This window comes from Zosterops lateralis (genome assembly GCF_965231275.1).
Source record: "Zosterops lateralis genome assembly, chromosome: 2".
Classification (NCBI taxonomy): domain Eukaryota; kingdom Metazoa; phylum Chordata; class Aves; order Passeriformes; family Zosteropidae; genus Zosterops; species Zosterops lateralis.
In genome coordinates, this window is record NC_139763.1 from 113,283,463 (window position 1) to 113,297,009 (window position 13,547).

At 38.2% G+C, this 13,547-nt stretch overlaps 1 protein-coding gene across 1 annotated transcript in view; it reads left to right on the forward strand.

Moving 5' to 3' along the window:
- Positions 1-225: 225 nt before the first annotated feature.
- LOC310906290 (uncharacterized protein) overlaps positions 226-13,547 on the forward strand; it is a 374,899-nt gene continuing 361,577 nt past the window's right edge. The window contains exon 1 of the mRNA XM_083855447.1: positions 226-427. The gene's annotated coding sequence lies outside the window, so the exon portion shown is untranslated. The remainder of the gene's footprint in view (positions 428-13,547) is intronic.

Consider the following 13,547-nt stretch of genomic DNA (forward strand, 5'->3'; position numbering starts at 1 on the left):
TTTATTTCAGAAAGCATGTTAGCTACATAATTTAAAAGTCCACAAATCAGTTGCAATTTAGTGCTTATTAATCCTTCTTAGGATGTAATTCGGTGAAAGAACTGCTTTAAAAAAAAAATTCTTTTCTGTATTATAGACGGATCTAACAACGCAGTCTGGGCTCCGTGCCAAAAGCTGGTATTTCACAGCAGCGACCGCCTTACAGATGAGCTGTGGGAAGCAGGAGGGAGACTCTCTTAGGGTGCCACTACTATGGAGACACAGCTGGGCTGAACAAGATTTGCTTCAAACGACAACAAGAGAGACAGAAAGAGTCTGGTTCGACCGCTGCCCAAGCAGGCAGTAACCAGAAGAGCTAGCAGCCAATCCGGCCATGCTGCACTGTTCGAAACCAGCTCTACATCCCAGCCAATCAGTGACATCACTGGTGAGAAACTCATTTACATCATGCAGTAATGAACTTTGTTTAACGTAGCCTTTTTTCTTTTTTTTTTTTTTTTTTTTTTTTTTCCCTCACAGAGATTAGGTCCTCCAATAATTATTCTGCCAGCATAATTTGAATAGCTATGCAAAACGATGGCTACAATTTCTTGATTTTTTTTTAACTGTGTGCTGTCTCTGCAGGTAACCATGAGCATTGTTCCATTTTTTTTTCTGTTGGCCTCATAAAACCTTTAGAAGTGTCTTTAGTTGTTAATTTTGTGTATACATTTTTCTTTCATGTATGTTTGTCTCCTTGTAGTCCTTATCTAATGTGGTACTTCTTTCTCCAGTTATAGCCTGAGATTACCTTTAGCTGTCTTGGAAGGTAAAAAGGGTGTTGCTACAGCATTGAGTTTGCATCTTCAGCTGCCATCACGGTCTAAATACTTATTCTAATGCTTCAAAAATCATTTCGCTGTGGCCATTTTACATATCTGGCTTTCTCTAAAGGTTCTTACATGCATCTGTTACAACTGAGTAAAGTTCAGTACTGTTATATTTCATTCTTCACCACTTTCAGTCAAGATGTCATTTTATTAATGAATAGAACTGAGATCGCTTTCTGAACAAATTTCACCCCCTTCCTTCCACCTCGACACAATGCACCTGATTTGCATCCATTTACCAGAATAACTGAATACAAGAGCCACTATGAAAGGAAGTCAAGGGAGAGCTTGCATATTGCTTCAGGGTATGTTGCAGCAAAGCGAAATATAGAATTTTTGTTTAGAATGTGCTTAATCTACACAGAAAAGATTAGATCTTAGGTTGAAAAAACTCTTATCTATCCAGCTTTTCATATTAGGAAATAGGTTTTTTGATGGGGGGGTTGGGTGTTTTCAGTTTTTTAAAAACAATAAACGTGCACATTTTCTTGAGATGTGTTCAATTATAAGTGGAAAACATTTGGGCAAGCCAACATTGTGTTGAACATTTGGATTTAGTTCTTTGTGGGTAAAGCAATTTGTTGTGCGAACAATTTAAAACTAGCCCAGGATACTGTGGAATGCAGAGATTTCAGACTGCATAATCTTATGAGGCAAGGTTTTGCTCTTCAGTATTCTAATAGCCGAAACAGAATCAGATATGAGACAAATTCAATATTGTGTTATTAAATTAAAGCTATATCCGTTGCTAGTGGGCTTCAAGAGGTCAAGTCTTTCGTAAAGCAAAATTTTATTTAAAGAAGTAGCCTGAAATAGAATTTTTGTTACAACATGGAAACTTCCCCTCTCCTCACACACAATAATCTACAATTTGTTTACAGTGCTTCAGTTATATATTGATCCTTCTAGTCACTTTGAAAATACACAAGATTTAAGCACTAAACCATAGCTCTTTCAATGCATGATGCATTCCATCATCCCATCATCAGTATTCTGTGTGCAGCTGTCCTGATTCAGCCACTGGCTCCCCTGCTGCAGATCCTGTAATTTGAATCATGCGTAATAATATATTATCCTACTGGGGGCCTTCCTTCGGTAGGAGAGTGGTTTTATACCTTCTGCTCTAAGAGAACTGTGGGCTCCTTGCCATCTCGTAGCCATTATTCACCGAGGCAATCAAGATAGTCTTCCTTAAGGAATAACATCTGCACCACTGCATGTGCCACAAATAGGAAGCCTCCCCTCACGTTATAAATTTAGTTTTCTTGGGAGCAGGAATATTTGAGAATACTGAAGCAGAAAAGCTGGACATTCACAGGAATTCATCAAAAGTGTGTTGAATGTGCCATGTGCTGAAATCCAGGCTGTGAAGACATTTGGACTGGATAAGGGAGGCAGAGGAGAAGAAAATAGAAACTGGTGGCTATTCTGTGATTTTTGATAATATTTAACCCAAGTCATGTTTTTGACTTAGGTGATGATTACTGCTGTATTAAATATGTGACATTTGCCTTGTTGACAAGGTAATTTTCTAACTAGGGTGTTGATGGGATGGTGTCAGCTGGGACTGGAGCTGCATTTCCCAGGTTAAGAATCTAACCTGATTTGATGCATTCAACAAGATGCAGTGTCAGTAGTGAATGAAAAACAGATACCAAAAGGGATGAAGATTGTAGAAAATATGAACACATCATAACAAAATAGCAAAACTCAGAAACGCAGAATCTGAAAACATGAATTGTGTTCATACAACATGAATTGTATCTGCTGGGTGAAGATCTGTGGGGCATCTAAAGGTGAGTGAAAGCAGCTGCTTGGGGCAGAGAAAGAGGAACCCCAGATCTGTGGAAGTCTTTCAGCTATAGTGTGTGCACTGCTGCCATATGTAGCAGATACATCACTGCCAGGGCCTACAGGTTTCTTTTGTTCACATAAATGTCACCCCTAAAACACAAACAAAATACCCTGAGATCTTATTGTTCCAGATATTCTTTTCATGTAAGCATAGAGAAGCATGATTTTCTGTCCTGTACAAATTGTTTGACCATTCCTGTTAAAGAAAACAGATTTGTCATTTTTTATTTAGGGAAGAGAGAGGGGAAGTATTGGGGCGTGAAAGGAGCAAAATTTGATTTAATATATATATATCTTATCCTGAAGCTTACATAGTTTTCATTGAAAAACAGTAATACCACTGTAGCAAATAATTCTACCCAAGACATGTTTATTTTAGTACTGTTGAGGTGTACATAGCAGGGGAAGGTGGTCTTGTTGTCATTGCCTCTTGTTTTACCTTCTGTAAAACAGAAATAAAGTCCATAACCTGGCTGAAAATCAAAAGTGCTACTATTTGGGAACTGAAGTCCTTCTGAGACTATAGGAATGATAGTTAAATAGGGCTCACCTGGTGGCTGCCTTTTAAAGAATCTTTTTAGAGGGAGGACCCTCAACATCTGGACTATCTGTCATATTTAAAATACTGTACAAAAATATCAGAATTTTTTTAAATAAACAAGGGAAGTCCACAGCAATGAAATAAGAAAATTTTAAGATCAAAATTGCAAATAAGGCAAACATATTGGTGACTGCAGCTTACTTCCTGACTCATTCCATCTAGAAGAAAGGAAGAGAGCTTCTTAGGCCATTGATGTTCCACTGAAGAATATTCTCCATATATTTATTAAGTTTTCAGTAATAGGCATCAATAGGTAAAACAATACAAAAAATCGTAATGATTTGATGAATCACAGGAAGACAAATCACCTTCATGACAGCTTCATGACAGCTGAACTCTGACATGAGGAAACAGACTAAGCAGAGAATGGTATTTGCCATAGTTCACCCCATTTAAAAGAGTAATGCCATTCTGAAGGATGAGCCAGAAAATAACAGCCATGACATATTTCTTTTCTACTTCTGTGAACAAATACATTGTACTTGATTCTTCTATGGTAACATTTCATCTTTCTGATAAAAGTCCTAACAAAAAGTCCATTCCACAGGCTTCTTCTTTCAAAAGCCTATGATTTCAATAGCTGGTGTTTCCAAGCAGGACATCTACTAGAAGAGGGTATGGACACTGAGATTTATTTTCTGCCATGCCTCAGTGTATAAGCAACCTAGTTTTTGCAATTCAACCTATATCATTTAAAGGAAAAGAATGAGACTGAGCAGCAGAGATGACACTAATAGTGAATTACTGCATGTAATTTTTTATGTAATATCAAAATTTTTTATACTTTATGAGAAGGTTCTTTTCTCAAATAGTCAATATTTAAGCAATGGATTTCATTAAATCAAGTTTTAGAATTAAGGGTGACAATAATAGGAAAACAATGTCATGGTTTAACTACAGCTGGCATCCAAGCAGCTCACAGATGCTTGCTCACCCCCCAACTAGTGAGATGGGGGAGAGAATCAGAAGGCTAAAAGTGAGAAAAGTTATGGCTGAGATAGAGACAGTTATAGGTAAGAAAAATGCACACAAGTAAAACAGAAAAAGGAATCCTTTCACTGCTTCCATGGGCAGGCAGGTGTTCAGCACTCCCAGGAAAGCAGGGCTCCGTCATGTGTAATGGTGACTGAGAAGACAAATATCACTGTGAACATCCTTCCCTCCTGCCTTCTTCCCTCAGCTTTATAGGCTGAGCATGACTCCATATGATGTGGGGTATCCCTTTGGTCAGTTGGGATCAGCTCCTTGTGCACCCCTAGCCCACTCACTGGTGGGGTTGTGTGAGAGACAGAAAAGGCCATGACTCTCTGATCACTGCTCAGGGATACCAAAAGCATCCCTGTGTTATCAACACTGTTTCCATCACAAATCCAAAACACAGTCCCACACCAGCCACAATGAAAGAAATTAACTCTACCCTAGCCAGACCCAGGACACACTCTAAGGAATCAGCAAAAACTGCTGCCCTTTAAAAGGACTGCACATTTCCTCTTTTTGCAACATGCAATGTTGAATTGGCTTCAATACTCCATATAAATGAAGACTAGAATACCCTGTATATATTTATCTAAAGGCAAAGGATATTGAGCTATCTGGCTTTTTTTATAGTCTACAGCAAAAGGGTAGAAATGGTAGAAAACTGTAAAAGAATGTCTGCCTTGCTGATTTTGTTCTAAAAATCTAGAGGTACATACATATATATGTATATATATATATATATTTCACTTGGGCATATAAAGATTCTTTGATTACATTACTGAGATACACACTCATATCAGACTGTGTAGGGAAGAACTTATTTATGGGGTACTTTACTAGTGAATCAAAACACGATCTTGGGTAAACAAGGTCAGTTTCTATTTTACTGTGACACTTCAGCTTTCCTCACTTAAAATTAGGCTGTGGGAAATGGAGTGTGATGGCCCTTCTCTGTATGAGAAAAAGCCTGGAAGGGACCCAAAACGGTTTTCTGGAAGCAAGAACATAAAGAATGGTGAATATAGATATAGGAGTCATCAGTTGTTCAAGGACAGTCCTACAATATTTTAAGGGCTGGTAGCAGAAAAGGGGCCTAAATGCTGGCCTGAAATGTCTTTATTTTCCCAGTGGCTAATGGGAGGGGAGTTGAGCAGTGCCTGCTGCACTACGTCACCCTGAAGGCCCTCAGACAGGGGCTTTGATGTGCAAGGCAGCAAACTGCGGACTTCTGGGGTTGTGGTTTTATTTCTTCATCCAGTTGTTTTCATTTTTCATGTTACATGTCTGTGCTGTATTGCTCTTAATGAAAATTTTGGAATCTAGGTGTGTTTTATTAATGCATCTATAGTTTTTCATTTTATTCTTCCATTTAAGTGAAAGCAGAAAATATCTTCTTATAAGAAAATTCTTAATGTGGTAAATTTAAGGCAATTGTTTTCACTAAGAGAGTTTGAGCTCTGTGTCACTATCCAGCAATTATAAAATTAGGCACTAAGATTTTATTATGAAAACTATCACTTAATGTCTTTGGAAACTGTCTTTAGAAAGATTTTAAAAGGTCACATTGAGCGAAGCGAAAATTTTAGAATATCATGATTTATGACAGCTTATGTTTGTGACCTCATTTGAGTTCATGGAGCAATGAAAACTGTCTCTGAAGGGCAGATGTAGAGAAGTATCTTTGCCAAATTCATAGGTTGGCTGGCTGGATCAAGGAAGGTTGGATTTCTTTTAACATGAATAAACAAGTCTAAAAGGCCCAATGACACAGACATTAAAAAAAAAAAACAACAACTTTGGACTGGCAAGATAATTATTAAAAAAAAAATATTCAGGCAATCTCAAGCAATGCACAACCACAGAAAGTGGTAGCAGCAGTCCAAAACAGTATGGACAGAAGGGTACAGTTCTGATTAACTGTCAGCTATAACATGAACCAAGTTACTTTGACTTGCTTTGTTAGCAAGGTATGAGTTAATTTACCTTTGGAGCCAGGTAATTAGCTGAGATGATCCCTCTAGTGGAGATAAATTCAATTTCACCAGATGGCTCTGACTTGTGCAGTATGGATCCAAAATGGCTGAAGAGAACATCCCAAAACCCAAAATTATCTTGAAAGTCAAGAGCTAACTATTCTTGCATTTCCAATCCAGCATCAAAGTGGTTGGAAGAGGCTATGAGTGCAATGCCATTGTTTTGAAACCTGTTGCTAAACACATCAAAAGCTGCTTTTACATTAGTTGAATCCTTGATGTTTTCACAGCTGGAAATAAGTTAAATAAGTATGTATTAGAAAGTTTTTCTATTTCCATTATAAGTATGGACATGGAAAAACATTTTTCTATCTCCATACATACTCATGAAGTATAATCCGATCCCAACCTGCTCAGTATCTCCGAACTTTAATCAAATCTTCTTGTTCACGGCAAAGATAAATTGATATTTTTGTCTCTAGATCTGTCCTTCTGTTGGTAGTTTGGAGGACTCTGACAGGAGCAAGAAGCTTTGGGCTGAGGCACCAATGCGAGAATGACTGACCTCTAGCATGGCATAGCAAGGAAGCCGGGTTTACCTGCTCCTGTTATTAGCTACTCGATCCTTGGGATTAAATTTTGCCCAGCAACTAAAAAAATCTAAGGGATTATTCTTTTATATACCTCGTAAAGGAGATACAGGTTGCGGGGCTGTCATGCTTTGAAGAGGGGCCAAGTGGCCATAAGAAACATATTTAAAACATTTTGAGCTTTCCAGGGAAGGGGGAGTGATGTTTGGTTCTACTGGTGCTGGTGTGAGGACAAACCTAGAAGACCTGTCCTGAAAAATACACTTTAACTGGTTTGTGTCCATTTTAGTGCATCTGATCTAGTGTGCAGAATTTCTGATGTTTTGCACCTGGTAGAGTGGGTGAGGAATTTATAGCTGTGCAATGAAAATTGCTGTTTCTGTAAAATCTGAGCTAGCTTTGGGTGATGTTTGTTATCAAAATTTTCAAGTGCAACACTTGAAAGGTATGGAATGGAAAAACTGTTTCCAGGTCAAGTCTCCTTAACACAAATAAAAATTCAGCTAATAAAAACTTCAATCTGGACTGACAAAAGTGCACATAGCAAGTTATTTTAGCATGTCATATTATCAGAAGAGCAGTTGGGCTTGTGTTCTTCCTTCGTGATCCATGCTCAAAACAAGGAACTGGAGATAAATTAATATATACACACAGAAAGTGTGTGTATATGCAATGGAAAATTTCATCTTAGGATACTTCTGACTACAAAAATTATCTTTGTTCCAAAAATTCCCTTTATTTAAAGAGTGTTCAGTCAGATTCATGGATGAAAAGCATGTGAAGAACTGTTAAATACATTGGTATTACCTCTAACTCAGGAAATCCCTGACATTTGTGTGTCCTCAGCCTTTTCTCTTAGGCATCCATTTAAATTTTCCTGAGTGCCATCTTCAGGAATCAATTGACTTCAGCTCTAATAAATAAAATACAGTTGAGCACCTGATATATGCAGAAAACCAAAAACAGCTAGACACAAAATTGTACTTCTAAAGGAATTTTGATGGTGCACAAAATCAAGTGGAAACACTTTTGTCAATTAAAACAAGATATTTTGGTTTCTTGAATGTTCAGAGGTGTTTACAATTTATCGACAAAGTTGAAATATTTCTACATTTTTAAATCCTTTTGGAATGTCCCATTCAACATCAATTTTTTTTTTTTAATTTGCCATAGTTTGACCATCTTGGTAATGAAGGAAAATCCAAAGTGATAAAACACTTTTCTATGTACAAATTTCTTTCATTTAGAATTTTCAGCAGGTTGGTATAATAGAGTGTCAGGTAGTGTTTCCCTTTTCTATTAACTGAAGGATGCTGATTTGTCCTAAAGCCTGCCCATCAAATACGATGAAACAACCACTGTGTGTGTGAAATAGCTTCTTATTAGATTCCCATTAATTTCTCCCAGGAAATTTATATTCTATGGATGTTTTTTGCAGATTACTTCAATTAGTGTAAGACTTTCAGTGAGAGGCAGTTTTAATGCTTTGCATCTTTAAGTTATTAACATATCATTCATGGAAATGCATGCAAAATCTTGACAATGATGTAGATTTAATGTCCAAGCAGAATGGGCTAAGTACATGTAAATGTACATATTTTTAGTAAAAGCTCTCATTGTTAAACCAGCTGCTTTAATTTGTCTACAAAACTGAAATTATTTCCCTTTGTTTCTTGTCTTGCAAAATATGGGCATAGAATTAATACTATGATAACGATGACTGCCATGCTGAAAAAAATACTTACATTGTAAACAACACCCAAGCACTACTTAAAGCTTAAAAGAAAAATGCAAGGAATGACAATCTGTTGGTGTTTTGTAACAAACTATATTTCCACTTAAGTCACTGAAAACCAACAAAATGCTGAGTGTACTTGCCACAATTTTTAGAAAGTTAAAATTATCTGAGAGATCTGGAAAATTCTGGGGTTTAATGCTTCTGTTGAGATGTTTCTAAATAGTCAACACTGTGTCATTGTAAAAATTGTAAAAAATTATAATAATTACATTTGCAAATTGTTTTATGAGTTCTTTTTGAAGACACTCTGTGGTTCTGCTTCTAATCCGAATTTGGAAACCAACATCAACATGAATGTTGATGTGAATGCAAACCATTATGTTGACAGAGTTACATAATTTTAGTATACATATTCATTTTCTGGCATGTAGTTGAAACTGTATTTGTGTCTTTTCTAAAAAAATTGACTTAAATGACTACCTAAAGTCCTGCCCCACAGCTGTATTTTCCTGTGCCATTCTGATACATCCCTGAGATAGTCTGGGATTTTATTGCATGATCAGTCATTGTACCTGTAGAGGACAGTGACCTGTCCCGTATTGGCCTGTGTTGAAGGAGTGAGAAGATGTGAGATGTTTGAGGCAAAACTTCTTGTGCTGCATGTTTGTTCAGAGCTCAGGGCAGGGGTCAGGGGAGTATCCAAGGGTTCACACTCTGCTAATCATACCTGCCACAGTCTCAAGGAGAACAGGCACAGAAGCTGGAGAAATGTAGGAAAGAAGGTTATTTCCAAAACCCTTTCTTTGGTGCTTCCGGCAGACAGTCTTTTAGAAGCATGGCTACAACAGGGTGTGGAGACAGCCTGAAATAACATCCCAGGCAAGGACTGAGCAGCCACTCTGATCCCTGTCCCTTGTCAGAGGTCTGCAGCTGCATATGAGCAGGTGTTGGGATCTGTGGGTATGTGAGACTTTGTGTCACTGGCAACTCTATGTGTGGCCTAAATGACAGAATTTCCTTTCTTTAATTTACCTGTTTCTTTTTACACCAGTGTCTGTGGAATACAGAAATATATGTCCTCACTAAAATATGTCTCTAAGAGAGAGCTGGGTACAAATTTTGTGCACCTCACAACCAGTTGCCTCATACCCCTAGTGATTAGGCTCTCATTTCTTTTAACAGTTCCTGTTACCTGTAGTGCTTGTTATTATTGTGACTTATTAAAATTTTTCAAAGACTTCTTCGTAACTTCCAATTCCTCATGTGTTCCTACCAATGCAGCTATTATTTGAATCTTGATATTCTTTGTAGCAATCAGAGCAATGTCTTGACATCACTGCAGGCCTAAAGGAATCAGGACCTTGTGAATCAGGAGCTTGTATTGTTGCTCAAGGATCAACAATTATTTAGACAGAAACACTGCCCAAATGACCAAAAAAAAAACAAAACCAAAAAACAAACAAAAAAAATAACCCCCAAAAAACAAAAGGCAATGCAGTGTATTGTGTTAAGAATAGGATGTTAAGGGTTGGAACAGACCTTAAAACTCATTGAGTTCCAATGTCCATGGCAGGGACAACTTCCACTATCCCAGGTTGCTCAAAGCCCCACCCAACCTGGCCTTGAATACTTCCAGGGGTGGGGCAGCCACAGCTGCTCTGAGCAACCTGTGCCAGGGCCTCACCATCCTCACAGTGAAGAATTTCTTCCTAATATTTACCCAAAATTTCATATTTTCCATTTCAGACCCATTGCTCCTTGTTCTATCGCTGCAATTCCTGATGAAGTCCTTCTTCACCTATCCTGTAGGCCCCTTCAGATACTCCAAGGTTACTATCAGGTCTCCGCAGTGTCTCAGTATTTATGGTACAGCAAACTGTTGGTTTCAATACATAAATCCCACTTTATTTCTTTAAAATGTGGACATTCTCCAGTTGTTCAACATTAGCATTGTACAAGAACCTGCAGATTCTTCTCTACAATCATGATAATAACCTGTCCCTGTAACTGGTGCTATTTTGCTCCATTCCAAATTTTTTAAAAATACAGTTAATTACACATTTCCTAAGTACAAGGATGTAAATCAAGAATGTTTGACTCACAGTGCTGAAGGATACAGAATCACCTGTAATCAGAGATCTCTCTGTTTGTCTGGACTCTTATATTCTATTTTCTAATCTGTGTTAGTAAGGTGCACTCTGAAAAAGTGGTACAAATATGTAGAGAGGATTACTTCGAAGAATTCAACTAGTCATAAATAAACACAGCCTTTACCACATTTGGGAAAGGAGGGAATGGAAAATACAGAACTGATTTTTAAGGAATTACCTCTTGAGATAATTAGTTTATCAGGTCTTTTCCAGCTTTTATGTATAGCTAGTGAACTGGACAATTTGCTCTCTCTCTCTTCTTTGTACTCAGCATATTTTGAACTTTGATAATAGCAAGTTTATTTCCTACTGTACTTAAAACAATTCCATCCATTGGTTCTGTCCTCCCTATTGGTGGATCATTTCAGCAAGTCTCTCAGTGTGCATTTTCACTTTGATCATGCCCTTTCCATCCATTTTAAGGGAATTAGATGGACTCTCAAGGGAGCTCACGCAAATTTTCAGATTGGTTTTGTCGAGGTAATTCACTCATTGGTGAAAAAATGGAACACCAACCAGGAAATATAGGAGCATACTCAGATTCCATTTTTTCACCAGGATACTCCTTGATAATGAAGCCTTGTATCATGTAAATTCATGCAGAATCATAGAGCTATGTGCACCTGGTAAGCAACAGGCAACACATCAGCTGAGGAAAAAGTGTTATTTGCTGCAGGCAAAGGTCCTGTGAATTGCTTACTTAATGTAAAACAGTGTAGAGTGGGGTTTATGTCATAAGTCAGTTTGAAAAGAGTTGGTGGGTTGTTTTTTTTTTCATCTCTTTGACCTGGCAATCAGAAGCATCAGCAACCTCTTTCAGTATGGAAATCTCAGTGTTAAATGTTCTCTCCAGTACCTGTGTTAACTTCTGTTGAACTAGTTCTACATTTTAAACTTGCAAGAATTCACACTCCTTTCTTGTTTCCGGGACAGAAACATGCCTCCAGCTTCCATCCTTTACCCCCCTTTGTTAGTTGCAATATTCCTTGCTGCATAGATAACCTTAATGTTTATTTTTTTCTACTTAACCCTGATAGGCAGTTTAAGCTGTGATTTATCCTATGTATTTTTGGCCAGATGCTAGAAATCCTGATAAAATCCCACATCTAGAATCTTTGAAAAATAATGAATGAACATGCATTTCTAGTGGTGTGCTTTCCCATTGTATGTGGATAAAACGCTTTAAAGGACCTAAAGGATTTCAACTGGTTGCACAGACTACATTCACATAAAAAAAAATAAGCTTTGTGTTCACCTTTATTGGAAGAATTAACATATATTTGGTATTCACTAGTTTCCATTTCAACTCCTGTTGCTCTGAATAATGAGTCAGTTGCATCCTTTCTGTCCAAATTTGGGGCTCTTGGGACCTTTGAAAATGAAACATTCTTTAAAGGAATTATTGTAGAATCACAGAATAGTTTGGTTTGGAAGGGACCTTAAAAATCATTGCATTCCACCCCCCTGCCTGGGCAGGGATACTTTCCACTACACCAGGCTGCTCAGAGCCCCATCCAACCTGGCCTTGAACACTTCCAGGGATTGCCTCTGTTTTGTTTTAAACTGTCTTGTCAGCCCTCTGCTTCACACAGTGGTGTTTGAAAAAGTTCTTCCATTCGTGTGGTAGCCTCAAATGTATTCAGCAACTGTTTATTGCAGCAGCACACAGCACACATCTGTTAGGAGAGAGAAAACAGTGCATTTGGCTAAATTGGCTATTGGATTTGCCTGGCCCAATCAGACAGGAAGCTTCAACAACACTTGTGAGAATGCTGGGAAGTACTATTTAGAAAAACAAGCTCATTTTCTGAGCTGATACATGGCTGTACATAATCTTTATAGCAGCACCTAAATATGTGAATGACTTTCACAGATGAGTTTATTTCTTTGGCAAAGATGATGCAATTTGTTAACTGTTCCCTGGTGAGTTGCTCTGTTCAGAGATGAGTTTTGGAAATTGCTGAGGTGTCTTTCTCTGCCTCAGCTAGCCCTGACATCTCAACAGTAAAGGGGGCACGGCTCGGTAACAGGGTGAACCTCACCGACCCTGTGAGTTCTTGTCTTGGTTGAAGGAGTGAAGCAACGACGGCAGGAAAAAAGAGGAGGCTGTTCTGGGTTAACTGCTGGCTTTATTCATCAGGGTGTCTGCCCCAGCAGACACCCCTCAGCAGAAGCAGCAGGGGAAAAACGAGGGAAAAGAATCTCCTTGAACCCCCCCCCCCCAAAGCAGCACCTTTTATTGGGGGGAGGAACTCAGGGATGGGTCTAACTGGGGACAAATCAGAGGCCAAAGGGGCATGGCTCTCTGGATATATGACATACATTGTAACAAATCAATAACTCAGGTGGGGAGACAGCTGAAATCTTATCCAATCACTTGGGGTTTTTCATGGAACTTTCCAGACTTTTGGGAGAGACCCCAAAGTGACAGACAAGGCCCAGGGGCTGGATAACTTCTGATTGACATAGAACTGGGGTTGGGATGAAACCAATGAGGGTGGAACATGGGTGCATGGGGCAAACCATTATAACTTATAAAAATGAACTTAATACAAGGAACAAATACATACATAAACTGATAAAACCAAACCCACACCACTACAGGAGATAACACCAGGTATTGCTATCTTCTGTTAGAGGAAGATTGCTGGTTTTGCTTGTGCCTCTTGTTCGTCTCTTTAATTTGTGTTTTAATTGAATTTACTGTTGCGAACAATTGGTGAATAAGAGCCAGACTTTAACAGTGCTAGAACTATGTCTCCATGTAGATTTTTATGGCAATGTATAAAGAACA